Source organism: Oncorhynchus mykiss, chromosome 20, assembly GCF_057628025.1.
Source record: "Oncorhynchus mykiss isolate SJ-2025 chromosome 20, ASM5762802v1, whole genome shotgun sequence".
Lineage (NCBI taxonomy): Eukaryota > Metazoa > Chordata > Actinopteri > Salmoniformes > Salmonidae > Oncorhynchus > Oncorhynchus mykiss.
In genome coordinates, this window is record NC_143041.1 from 41,704,947 (window position 1) to 41,719,886 (window position 14,940).

Below are 14,940 nucleotides of genomic sequence, written 5' to 3' on the forward strand. Positions count from 1 at the left end.
TAGAGTGCACCAGAGAGATAGAGAGAGAGAAAGAGAAATGGTCAACACTAATGAACAATAAAGACAGTAGGGTACCAGTTGGGCCACAGGCTTGGCATTGGAGAAAACCAAGCTGCTTGGCTAGTGATGTAGACAGCTAATCAATAGAGGACTTACTTCCTCATAACTGGACTGGTTAGGAGCTCTGTCTCTGTCTCATCACTCCATAATCAGAGAGAGAAAGAGAGGCTGGACAGAGAGAGAGAGAGAGAAAGGGGGTGAGAGAGAGAGAGAGGGAGAGAGAGAGAGAGAGAGAGAGAGAGAGAGAGAGAGGCTGGACACAGAGAGAGAGAGGGAGAAAGAGAGAGAGAGAGAGGGAGCGAGCGAGAGAGAGAGAGAGAGGCAGAGAGAGGGAGAGAGAGAGAGGGTGGCTGGACAGAGAGAGAGAGAGGGAGGCTGGAGAGAGAGGGAGAGAGAGAGGGAGGCTGGACAGCGAGAGAGAGAGAGAGAGAGAGAGAGAGAGGGAGGGAGGCTGGACAGAGAGAGGGAGAGAGAGAGAGAGAGAGAGAGAGAGAGACAGAGAGAGAGAGGGAGAGAGAGGCTGGACAGAGAGAGAGAGAGAGAGAGAGAGAGAGAGTGAGGCTGGACATGGGGAGAGAGAGAGAGAGAGAGAGAGAGAGAGGCTGGACAGAGAGAGAGAGAGAGAGAGAGAGAGAGAGAGAGGGGCGGAGTCTGGCAAGAGAGAGCGAGAGAGGCTGGATAGAGAGAGCGAGAGGGGAAAAGAGAGTAAGGGAGGGTGGAGCGAGTGGATAGGGGTGAGGGGGCTGGTGGGAGGTGAACTCTTGAAAGGCTCTCTTTCTGTCTCCCCCATCTATGGATCTGTCTCTCCATTACAGACAGTTCAGCCCGAGAGAAAGAGAAAAGAAGATCCAGAGGCCGTAGAATACCGACCTACCTGACAATCAATCAGCTCCATAGAATACAGACCTACCTGAGAAGACAATCATCTCTATATTATACAGACCTACCTGACAAGACAATCATCTCTATATTATACAGACCTACCTGACAAGACAATCAGCTCTATATTATACAGACCTACCTGACAAGACAATCAGCTCTATATTATACAGACCTACCTGACAAGACAATCAGCTCTATATTATACCGACCTACCTGACAATCAATCAGCTCCATAGAATACCGACCTACCTGAGAAGACAATCATCTCTATATTATACAGACCTACCTGACAAGACAATCATCTCTATATTATACAGACCTACCTGACAAGACAATCAGCTCTATATTATACAGACCTACCTGACAAGACAATCAGCTCTATATTATACAGACCTACCTGACAAGACAATCAGCTCTATATTATACCGACCTACCTGACAATCAATCAGCTCCATAGAATACCGACCTACCTGACAAGACAATCAGCTCTATATTTTACAGAACTACCTGACAAGACATTAAATCAGCTCCTCACTCTCTATTCTCAGTAGCCTTAACCAACTCTCAAGCTAGTTAGTTCAATCAGACTACACCCACTTTAATTTTGCATCCAAAATGACACACCATTCCCTACTTAGTCCCTTGGGCTTTGGTCAAAAAAGTGCACTAAACAGGGAATGGGGTGGCATTTGGGGCAGAGTCTAAATGTAACGTCTAAATCAACTTCCCCATTTAACATTGCTCCCCATTATGCCTAAATAATCCTTTAAAACCCATCCAGGTTGCTCCAGTCATTGAAGTTGATCACTGAACTGTGCTTAATCCAGACATTGCAATAGATCACTGAGCTATGATTAATCCCTGTTTAATTGGGTAAACCGGGACCAATTTCAGTAAATCAGCTTATTCACATCCCATCGATCTGGTCACCTCACCCTGGCTGGTTGGAGCATGACTAATCAAAAGGGAATTACTCAGACATAATCCTCATTATGAGTGTCACAGTGTAGGGTATGAGCACTAGTGCAGTCTAGTGACAAATGACAGTCCAGTGACTAGCGACACAAATTACAGTCTAGTGACTAGCAACAGTCTAGCGACAAACAGAGCACTAGTAACAAACGACTAGTAACAAAGTCTTGCAACTTTATAATGACTTTGGGGTGAGGCCGAGGAGAGGATATAAGAGGAGAGGAGAGGAGAGGAGAGGAGAGGAGAGGAGAGGAGAGGAGAGGAGAGGAGAGCCTACCAGCTGTGGCTGTGATCCAGGAGTGAAGCATGTCCCCATTACATCTCCTCATTCCTGCTTCCTCTCACCCCCTAATTTCTCCTCCAATCCATCAACAAGGCAGGCCCAGCTGGACCACAGTGTTCCATCAATGTGAACCCCGCTCCAGAGACTGCTATGCTCTGGCAATGGCACCTCACGGCAGGGCCGCATTGGAGATTCTACTGTTGGGACTACTCCATTGGTAACTTAAAATGCACAAGATTAAGGAGGACAGATGTGAAGGGTTGACAGAGGAAGATGGGTTATTTTGTTTTTCAGAATGGGGAAAGACAGAAGACAGCTCAGGAAACATAAATAGGTTCTGTGAAAGTTCCCAGAACAAGTATTCTTATAACACAAAGGACTGTCCAGTCGTGGAGATGATTAGGGCTTTTACAGTGACCGCTACCACCACACCGGTGGCCACGAGTCATGAAGGAAGTCAAATTCCATGTGACCGTTTAGTCACGTGATTAGTTTTCTCCAAGCTCTGATGCTACTGGTCATTAATAGCCTACCAAACTTGCTAATTGCCTGGTACTCAGCACTCTATTGTCCCTCTAATCACTCTGACATCAATGCAAATGTGTTCAAAAATCTAATCCAACACTTCATGAGAGCCCATGAGCTCATGTTGCGCAAACATTTCTTTAGGCTATACAATTGTGTGAGAAACAGAGTGATGGCCTCTACTTAAAAGAGGAGGCTCCCATCAGCCTTCTATAGGCTAGGCCTACTATATTTATTTATCAACCTTCCTAATGGTAAACACATTGCTCATATTTACAACAGGAGTATTGCCTGCCTGGCTGGCATGAAAATAAACCAAGGGGAAAAGCATCCTCCATTTGCTATTTAAGGGCATAGACGACACGTATTTTCCCTGCTGCCTCTGTTCCCAATACAAGTGTATGATAATGGTCCATTCTAAATCAAAACAAATTTCACACAAAATATTTAGTATATGTAAAGACAAAATTAAATCAAGAACAGTCTGATGGGTGACAATGAATTATATGAATGAATTATCTTATCTCACTTGTGAGTGGTGTCCAGCATAAGAAACAATGACTTTTTCAAATCATAGTCACACACCTCGTGTAGCTTAGCCCATAGGCCTATATGTTTCAATAAAGTTTGTAAAGTGGCAAAATAACTTCTTAACATTAAGCACATTAACCCACTTTACAAGGGGTTTAGAGCCTAACTAGCATACATAAGCAGCGCGTGTGTTTCAAGTTTGGGGAAGATCATTTTCGCCATAAAATGCAACTTTATAATAAAAGCATTACATGCATAGTTGCATTTGTGGTCACTTTTGATAATGGTGTTTCCTGCTAATGGAACATTGGTGCTTATAGCCAACTGCTGATAAGCCGAATAGTTTATCAATATTTGAAGCTAAATGTTCTGATCTGTTGCGTCAGCCACATTGCATAAAACACATTTTTTTGATGCTAGTGGTTGTATTAATGTGGAATCTATTGCATCCCACAACTGTCCCAGACTATGTTTGGAATATGTATTTCTCGCACAGAATAGAATAGGTCAACTTTTGTACTATGGAGGATAGTAGATTGACATAGGCTTTATTTTACTGTTCGCCTAATCATCTTGTTGGCTGACGGAAAGTAAGTGTGGATCTTCAAATATCTTCAATAAGCACCTTGGAGTTGGATAAGGATGCACACAGTTGCGTCCCCGATGTGTCCGTCTTCACTTGTAGCCTGTGAAAAAGACCCGATCATGTGATGGAGCGTGCAGCACTCAGGGAGAAGGGCACAATATCCACTGGTCACCAAAGACATGAATGTTTTTAGGGTGCATTACAGCCACACAAAGGGGATGCATTATCAAGTGTTTGTCAAATTGTGAATGAGAGAATGACGTAGTGTGTACAGCGCAAAAAAAAGCAAAGCAGAGCTCATTGCCTTCAAGCAACTTTTTAGCATCACGCAGCCTTATAAAGTATTACAAATCAAAACATAATGTTTGTAGAACAACTGAAGTTACATTAATAACTCTATATTAAGCATATAGGAATACTTATTTCTTTGTTAACCGCTCAACACAGAAGAGACGCATGTCCGCACTCCCTCAAATCGAGAAAATATATTTGATTTCTATTTGATTCAGCTTTGTTTAACTTCTTGGTGACAGGGGGCAGTATTTTCACATCCGGATGAATTGCATGGCCAAATTCAACTGCCTTCTACTCATCCCCGGAAGATAAGTTATGCATATAATTAGTAGATTTAGATAGAAAACACTCTGAAGTTTCTAAAAATGTTTGAATCATGTCTGTGAGTATAACATAACTTATTTAGCAGGCGAAACCCCGAGGACAAACCATTCAGATTTGTTGTTTTGAGGTCACTCTCTTTTCAGTGGGTTTTCATTGGGAATCAAGATTTCTAAGGAGCCTTCTTGCAGTTCCTACCGCTTCCACTGGATGTCACCAGTCCTTAGAAATTGGTTGAGGTTTTTCCTTTGTGTAATGAAGAAGTAGCCCTGTTCAGAACAAGGGTCACGCAGTTAATTCTATTCTTCATACTATAAAATAATGACATGGAATTCGTAACAAATCTTGTCTGCTAAATGAACTAGTGTCGCCCACAGCCATTTGGCATAGCCAGATCAGGACCTCACATAAGGACAACTCAGAGTATGCTATTCTGTTTTTCTGAAATAGACTACATTTCCTTCATTTCATGCTTCTTTAGACCTGTCTAAAATAAATAATTAAATTATTGTGAAGCTGCAGGCTAAATTACATGGTTTTATTAGACTTTAAAAATGTAGATGTTCCATAGTTCTACATCAGAGGCTTGTGCGGAAGCCAGGAGATGCTAAATGTGTTTATGTTAATTAACTGTCAATTACCCTGAGACCGGTAGAAGTTTTTTTGCTTGACAATCACATGCTGACAAAATATCGTGACCGACACAGTGATGATAATAGAATGTATAAAACATGCCTGATGTTGCAATTCTGTTCTTAGAAGACATATATTCTGTTCTTAGAAGACATATATTCTGTTCTTAGAAGACATATATTCTGTTCTTAGAAGACATATATTCTGTTCTTAGAAGACATATATTCTGTTCTTAGAAGACATATATTCTGTTCTTAGAAGACATATATTCTGTTCTTAGAAGACATATATTCTGTTCTTAGAAGACATATATTCTGTTCTTAGAAGACATATATTCTGTTCTTAGAAGACATATATTCTGTTCTTAGAGACATATATTCTGTTCTTAGAAGACATATATTCTGTTCTTAGAGACATATATTCTGTTCTTAGAGACATATATTCTGTTCTTAGAAGACATATATTCTGTTCTTAGAAGACATATATTCTGTTCTTAGAAGACATATATTCTGTTCTTAGAAGACATATATTCTGTTCTTAGAAGACATATATTCTGTTCTTAGAAGACATATATTCTGTTCTTAGAAGACATATATTCTGTTCTTAGAAGACATATATTCTGTTCTTAGAAGACATATATTCTGTTCTTAGAAGACATATATTCTGTTCTTAGAAGACATATATTCTGTTCTTAGAAGACATATATTCTGTTCTTAGAAGACATATATTCTGTTCTTAGAAGACATATATTCTGTTCTTAGAAGACATATATTCTGTTCTTAGAAGACATATATTCTGTTCTTAGAAGACATATATTCTGTTCTTAGAAGACATATATTCTGTTCTTAGAAGACATATATTCTGTTCTTAGAAGACATATATTCTGTTCTTAGAAGACATATATTCTGTTCTTAGAGACATATATTCTGTTCTTAGAAGACATATATTCTGTTCTTAGAGACATATATTCTGTTCTTAGAGACATATATTCTGTTCTTAGAAGACATATATTCTGTTCTTAGAAGACATATATTCTGTTCTTAGAAGACATATATTCTGTTCTTAGAAGACATATATTCTGTTCTTAGAAGACATATATTCTGTTCTTAGAAGACATATATTCTGTTCTTAGAAGACATATATTCTGTTCTTAGAAGACATATATTCTGTTCTTAGAAGACATATATTCTGTTCTTAGAAGACATATATTCTGTTCTTAGAAGACATATATTCTGTTCTTAGAAGACATATATTCTGTTCTTAGAAGACATATATTCTGTTCTTAGAAGACATATATTCTGTTCTTAGAAGACATATATTCTGTTCTTAGAAGACATATATTCTGTTCTTAGAGACATATATTCTGTTCTTAGAAGACATATATTCTGTTCTTAGAAGACATATATTCTGTTCTTAGAAGACATATATTCTGTTCTTAGAAGACATATATTCTGTTCTTAGAAGACATATATTCTGTTCTTAGAGACATATATTCTGTTCTTAGAAGACATATATTCTGTTCTTAGAAGACATATATTCTGTTCTTAGAGACATATATTCTGTTCTTAGAAGACATATATTCTGTTCTTAGAAGACATATATTCTGTTCTTAGAAGACATATATTCTGTTCTTAGAAGACATATATTCTGTTCTTAGAAGACATATATTCTGTTCTTAGAAGACATATATTCTGTTCTTAGAAGACATATATTCTGTTCTTAGAAGACATATATTCTGTTCTTAGAAGACATATATTCTGTTCTTAGAAGACATATATTCTGTTCTTAGAAGACATATATTCTGTTCTTAGAAGACATATATTCTGTTCTTAGAAGACATATATTCTGTTCTTAGAAGACATATATTCTGTTCTTTAAAGGTTCCCAGGATGTTTCATTTGGGTTATGGGAACATTCTGGTGAAAACATTGTTCCCACAACTTGAAGAAATGTTTTAGGAACCTTGCAAAAATATTCACCCCCCAGATTGCCCAATGTTGTTGCATTACAACCTGTAATTTAAATGCATTTTTATTTGAATTGACAAACACAAAATAGTCCAAATTGTTGAAATGAAATGAATAAAAAAAATTAAAAAAAATTTAAACGGTGTGTTCATATGTCACCCATTTGCTATGAAGCTCCCAAATAAGATCTGGTGCAACCAATTACCTTCAGAAGTCACATAATTAGTTAAATAATGTCCACCTGTGTGCAATCCAAGTGTCACATGATCTTTCACATAATCTCAGCATATACACACACACCTGTTCAGAAAGGCCTCAGATTCTGAAACACTACTAAGTAAGGGGCATCACCAAGCAAGCGGCACTATGAAGACCAAGGAGCTCTAAAACAGGTCAGGGACAAAGTTGTGGAGAAGTACAGATCAGGCTTGGTTCATAAAAAAAATATATAAAAAACTTTGAACTTCCCACGGAGCAGCATTAAATCTATTATTAGAAAATGGAAAGAATATGGCACCACATCAAACCTGCCAAGAGAGGGCCGCCCACCAAACTCACAGACCAGGCAAGAAGGGCATTAATCAGAGAGGCAACAAAGATGCCAAAGTTAACCCTGAAAGAGCTGCAAAGCTCCACACCGGAGTTTGGAGTATCTGTCCAGGACAACTTTAAGCTGTATTCTCCACAGACCTGGGATTTACAGAAGATTGGCCAGAAAAAACCCATTGCTTAAAGAAAAAATAAGCGAACACGTTTGGTGCTCACCAAAAGCATGTGGGAGAATCCTCAAACATATGAAAGAAGGAACTCTGGTCAGATGAGACTAAAATGTAGCTTTTGGCCATCAAGGAAAACTTTATGTCTGGTGCCAAACAAACACCTCTCACCACCCCGAGAACCCTATCCCCACAGTGAAGCATGGTGGTGGCAGCATCAGATGCTTTTCATCGGCAGGGACTGGAAAACTGGTCAGAATTGAAGGATGATGGATGGTGCTAAATACAGGGAAATTCTTGAGGGAAACCTGTTTCAGTGTTCCACAGGTTTGAGACTGGGACGGAGGTTCACCTTCCAGCAGGACAATGAACCTAATCATACTGCTAAAGCAACACTCGAGTGGTTTAAGGGGAAACGTTTAAATGTCTTGGAATGACCTAGTCAAGTCCAGACCTCAATCCAATTGAGAATCTGTGGTATGACTTAAAGATTGCTGTACACCAGCGGAACCTATGCAACCTGAACGAGCTGGATCAGATTTGACTTGAAGAATGGGCAAAAATCCCAGTGGTTAGATGTGCCAAGCTTATAGAGACATATCCCAAGACACTTGCAGCTGTAATTGTTGCAAAAGGTGGCTCTACAAAGTATTGACTTTGAGGGGATGTATAGTTATGCACGCTCAAGTTTTCAGTTTTTCTGTCTTATTACTTGTTTGTTTCACAATAAAAAATATTTTGCATCTTCAAAGTGGTAGGCATGTTTTGTAAATCAAATGATACAAACCTGAAGAAATCTATTTTAATTCCAGGTTGTAAGCCCCCAAAAAATAGGAAAACATGTCAAGGGGGGGGGTGAATAATTTCACAAGCCACTGTATATGTTATCATCCTAATGTTATATAAAACTAGAACTTAATGGGAATCTTAGATGATGTTCTTGACATTTTCTGGGGAGGATCTTGGACAGAAATAGGAGAGATTCCAGATGTAGGATATTCCTGTCTGTTTTCCTACTACACGAGAGAGAGACAGAGAGAGACAGAGAGACAGAGATAGAGAGGGACAGAGACAGAGAGAGACAAAGACAGAGAGAGACAGAGAGAGACAGAGACAGAGAGGGACAGAGACAGAGAGAGACAAAGACAGAGAGAGACAGAGAGACAGAGAAAGACAGAGACAGAGACAGAGAGAGAGAGAGATATAGAGACAGAGAGAGACAGAGACAGAGACAGAGAAAGAGATAGAGAGAGAGAGAGAGAGAGAGAGAGAGAGAGAGAGAGAGAGAACCCATTGCCCTTTATGGTTGTGAGGTCTGGGGTCTGCTCACCAACCAATAATTCACAAAACGGGACAAACACCAAATTGACACTCTGCATGCAGAATTCAGCAAAAATATCCTCTGTGTACAACGTAGAACACCAAATAATGCATGCAGAGCAGAATTAGGCCGATACCCACTAATTATCAAAAATCAGAAAAGAGACATTCAATTCTACAGCCACCTAAAAGGAAGCGATTCCCAAACCTTCCATAACAAAGCCATCACCTACAGAGAGATGAACCTGGAGAAGTGTCCCCTAAGCAAGCTGGTCCTGGGGCTCTGTTCACAAACATAAACACACCCCACAGAGCTCCAGGACAGCAGCACAATTAGACCCAACCAAATCATGAGAAAACAAAAAGATAATTACTTGACACATTGGAAAGAATTAACAAAAAAACAGAGCAAACTAGAATGCTATTTGGCCCTAAACAGAGAGTACACAGTGGCAGAATACCTGACCACTGTAATTGACCCAAACTTAAGGAAAGCATTGACTATGTACAGACTCAGTGAGCATAGCCTTGCTATTGAGAAAGGCCGCCGTAGGCAGACCTGGCTCTCAAGAGAAGACAGGCGATGTACACACTGCCCACAAAATGAGTTGGAAACTGAGCTGTTAAACTCCCAGATCGAGAGTGTGCCATCACAACAGCAGTATTTATGACCTGTTGCTACAAGAAAAGATCAACCAGTGAAGAACAAACACCATTGTAAATACAACCCATATTTAAGCTTATTTATTTTCCCTTTTGTACATTACCCATTTGTACATCGTTACAACACTGTATATATACACAATATGACATTTGCAATGTCTTTATTCTTTAGGTACTTCTGCGAGTGTAATGTTTACTGTTCATTTTAATTGTTTATATCACTTTTGTTTATTATCTACCTTACTTGCTTTGGCAATGTTAACACCTGTTTCCCATGCCAATAAAGCCCCTTGAATTGAATTGCGAGAGAGAGAGAGACGAAGAGAGACGAAGAGAGAGAGACACACAGAGAGACAGAGAGAGAGAGAGCGAGGAAGTGGGGGGATAGATAGGAGATACAGAGAGAGGGAGAGAGGGGGGTGGGAGAATGAGGGAGAGAGGAACGATAGGAGAGAGAGAGAGGATGTATTTTCTGTCTTGTTAAATGTGACATGTGAGATGCTTGTGCGTTATCTGGGAGTTGAGAGAGGTAGCATTATTAGTTGAAAGCTCGGATGAGAAAATGCTGAGTCTTTACCACCGTGTAAATTGTAACGTCTCCACTTTTACAAAATCAAGTTGAAGTGAAGAGAATGCAGGGTTGAATAGATCTGAGAGAGAATAACTAAACTAAATAAATACAGAGAGTGTAGCAGCAAGGAAGAGGTCTTTAAAACGCTTCCCTTATGTTCCATTCAGCTATACACAATGTATGTTCCGGTACAGTAAAGTACAACAAGTGCATCTAAATGTTGCCGAGATGTTGTCCTCTTTTCAGATGCTCTTTCTCCCTGGATCGACAGCCCCAACCGTTCAAATGTTTGATGTCAGTGTTTCCTACTTCGCGACTCCTAATTTGTCCAAACTCAGATTTAACTTCAGGTGTTGTTCTGAACGTCGGGAAATCACACCTTCTGCAGGAAAGCAGCTTGTTTCTAGGACACAAAAGTTACTGGATGTAGATAAAATTGCATCAAGGTCCAATTGTGGGTCAAATTGTGGGTCAAATTGTGGGTCAAATTGTGGGTCAAATTGTGGGTCGAATTGTGGGTCGAATTGTGGGTCGAATTGTGGGTCAAATTGTGGGTCGAATTGTGGGTCAAATTGTGGTACAGAACATCATGGATGTCTCTATTCCATAACTCGGGCAAATATAAATAATAATAATATAAATAATAATAATAATAATAATAATAATAATAATAATAATGAGGTATTTCAGTTTGAGACCCCTATAGAGTAGAGTAGAAGAAGGGACATGGTGATGACCCTTCATCTAGTCATTTGTTTTGTGATTTCAAACTGACCCAAGACATAAGGGAAGGTTTTAAAAACCTGAAATCCCAAGCTAGTGCTGTAGGAAGATAGGACACATCCATACTGTAGCTCAGTAGCTAGGAGATGGAGTGAGAGTACCAACCGTTGAAGAGAAGAGGGCAGGAGACAAGGAGACAAAGAGAGAAGAGGAGAGGAGAGGAGACGAGATATTACTCGACAACAGGATTCCTCCAGAGCAGAATTTGTCCATCATACATCCTCCCTGTATGTGAGGTCAGACATATTCTTGCATGAGTGGAAGGTCAGAAGGTCACAAACAGCAGAAATGCAATGAGACAGAAACTGAGGGAGGGATTCTCCTCCACTAGCATCTGACTCACTAAGGAGAACACATACTCACTCGTCCTCCTCTCTCTCTGTCTCTCCAAGTCCCTCGCTCTGTCTCTCTCTCTCTCTGTGTCTCTCTCTCTCTCTCTGTCTCTCTCTGTCTCTCTATGTCTCTCTATGTCTCTCTATGTCCCTCTCTCTGTCTCTCTATGTCTCTCTATGTCCCTCTCTCTGTCTCTCTCTGTCTCTCTATGTCTCTCTATGTCCCTCTCTCTGTCTCTCTGTCTCTCTCAGTCTATCTCTGTCTATGTCCCTCTCTCTGTCTCTCTGTCTCTCTCTGTCTCTCTATGTCCCTCTCTCTGTCTCTCTGTCTCTCTGTCTCTCTGTCTCTCTGTCTCTGTCTCTCTCTCGCTCTCTCTCTCCCTCACTCTCTCCTTCTCCCTCTCCCTCTCTACCTCTCCTTCCCTCTCTATCTCTCCTTCCCTCTCCATCTCTCTACATATCCTTCATCACTATCTCTCCACCTCTCCTTTCCTCTCTATCTCTCTACCTCTCCATCCCTCTCTACCTTTCTACCCCTCTTTCCCTCTTCATCTCTCTACCTCTCTGTCTCTCAATCCCTCTCTATCGCTCCACTTCTCTGCCTCTCCTTCCTTCTCTACCTCTCTACCTCTCCTTCCCTCCCTATCTATCTACCCCTCTTTTATTCTCTATCTCTCTACCTCTCCTTCCCTCTCTTTCTCTCTACCTCTCCTTCCCTCCCTATCTCTCTACCTCTCCTTCCCTCCCTATCTCTCTACCTCTCCTTCCCTCTCTTTCTCTCTACCTCTCCTTCCCTCCCTATCTCTCTACCTCTCCTTCCCTCACAATCTCTCTACCTCTCCTTCCCTCTCTCCAGTACAGTAAGTTGATTTCCCCTCCTGTGCAGAGCAGAGTACCTCTGGGACTGTGTTTCTCCTCCCTTCTTAAGTCAATTTCCAGAAGTGGTTGTCCCACAAAGCATGTGGTGTCTGTGTGACAAATCTGCTGGGCTTCCCTGATGCTTCCCTGATGCTTCCCTGATGCTTCCCTGATTCTTTGCTGGTCCTCGGGGTGAGCAATGGGGAGGAAATGGCCCCATCAGCTCCTCGTTAATGAATGGCACTCTCGTCGCAAAACTTTCTTCTCACACCTTTTTCTGTTAGCATTTCTGTTGAGCTTAGGCTGGTTGGATTGCCCTCGATACAGAGCAGTGTTATACGTGAAACATTCTCAGGGACTGGGAACAGAGGAGGGAGTGGAGATGGAGAAAGAAAGGGGGAAGATAAAGAGAGACAGAGAGAATGAGAGGAAGAAAGAGAAGCTGGAGAGAGAGAGAGGGAGGGAGAGGGAGAGAGTGAGGGAGAGAGAAAGAGAGAGAGACAGAGAGAATGAGAGGAAGAAAGAGAAGCTGGAGAGAGGGAGAGGTAGAGAGGGAAGGAGAGGTAGAGAGATAAAGAGGGAAGGAGAGATAGAGAGATAGAGAGATAGAGAGGGAAGGAGAGATAGAGAGAGAGCGATAGAGGGGAAGGAGAGATAGAGAGGGAAGGAGAGGTAGAGAGGGATGGAGAGGTAGAGAGATAGAGAGGGAAGGGGTGATAGAGAGAGAGTGATAGAGAGGGAAGGAGAGGTAGAGAGATAGAGAGGGAAGGAGAGATAGAGAGACAGAGCGATAGAGGGGAAGGAGAAATAGAGAGGGAAGGAGAGGTAGAGAGGGAAGAAGAGGTAGAGAGATAGAGAGGGAAGGGGAGAGAGAGAGTGAGAGAGGGAAGGAGAGGTAGAGAGGTAGAGAGATAGAAAGGGATTGAGAGGTAGAGAGATAGATAGGTATAGAGATAGAGAGGTAGAGAGATGGAGAGGTAGAGAGATAGAGATATAGAGAGGGAAGGAGAGGTAGAGAGATAGGGATGGAAGGAGAGATAGAGAGACAGATGTAGAGTGAGAGAGATAGAGAGACAGAGAGGGAAGGAGAGATAGAAAGATGAAGAGGTAAAAAGATAAGGGGGTTAGGAGAGACAGAGAGAGCGATAGAGAGGGATTGAGAGAGAGAGGGAAGGAGAGATAGAGAGACAGAGATGTAGAGAGATAGAGAGATAGAGAGATAGAGAGGGAAGGAGAGATAGAGAGACAGAGAGGGAAGGAGTGATAGAGAGACAGAGCGATAGAGAGGGAAGGAGAGGTAGAGAGGTAGAGAGATAGATAGGGAAGGAGAGGTAGAGAGAGAGAGGGAAGGAGAGATAGAGAGGGAAGGAGAGGTAGAGAGAGAGAGGGAAGGAGAGGTAGAGCGATAGAGAGGGAAGGAGTGATAGAGAGACAGAGCGATAGAGAGGGAAGGAGAGGTAGAGAGGTAGAGAGATAGATAGGGAAGGAGAGGTAGAGGTAGAGAGATAGGGAGGGAAGGAGAGATAGAGAGACAGATGTAGAGAGATAGAGAGGTAGAGAGATAGAGAGGGAAGGAGAGATAGAGAGACAGAGAGGGAAGGAGAGATAGAAAGATGGAGAGGTAAAAGAGATAGAGGGGAAAGGAGAGACAGAGAGAGCGATAGAGAGGAAAGGAGAGATAGAAAGGGAAGGAGGGACAGAGAGAGAGAGATAGAGAGGGAAGGAGAGATAGAGAGACAGAGATATAGAGAGATACACTACGGAAAAAGAAGGAACAGCATGTCAGAAATCAGCTCAATGCAATTGAAGAATCCATAGACTCTAACCACTTCTGGGAAAATTGGAAAACACTAAACAAACAACAACACAAAGAATTATCTATCCAAAATGGAGATGTATGGGTAAACCACTTCTCCAATCTTTTTGGCTCTATAACAAAGAATAAAGAGCAAAAACATATACATGATTAAATACAGATCTTAGAATCATCTATTAAAGACTACCAGAACCCACTGGATTCTCCAATTACATTGAATGATTTACAGGACAAAATAAAAACCCTCCAACCCAAAAAGGCCTGTGGTGTTGATGGTATCCTCAATGAAATGATCAAATATACAGACAACAAATTCCAATTGGCTATACTAAAACTCTTTAACATCATACTTAGCTCTGGCATCTTCCCCAATATTTGGAACCAAGGACTGATCATCCCAATCCACAAAAGTGGAGACAAATTTGACCCCAATAACTACCGTGGAATATGTGTCAATAGTAACCTTGGGAAAATCCTCTGCATTATTATTAACAGCAGACTCGTACATTTCCTCAATGAAAACAATGTACTGAGCAAATGTCAAATTGTCTTTTTACCAAATTACCGTACAACAGACCATGTCTTCACCCTGCACACCCTAATTGACAACCAAACAAACCAAAACAAAGGCAAAGTCTTCTCATGCTTTGTTGATTTCAAAAAAGCCTTCGACTCAATCTGGCATGAGGGTCTGCTATACAAACTGATGGAAAGTGGTGTTGGGGGTAAAACATACAACATTATAAAATCCATGTACACAAACAACAAGTGTGCGGTTAAAATTGGCAAAAAACACACACATTTCTTCACACAGGGTCGTGGGGTTA

General features: G+C 41.1%; 1 protein-coding gene across 1 annotated transcript in view; it reads right to left on the reverse strand.

Annotated features, from left to right (window-relative positions):
• The window catches only part of LOC110499443 (RNA binding protein fox-1 homolog 3), an 831,363-nt gene that overhangs the window by 271,964 nt on the left and 544,459 nt on the right, over nt 1-14,940 (reverse strand).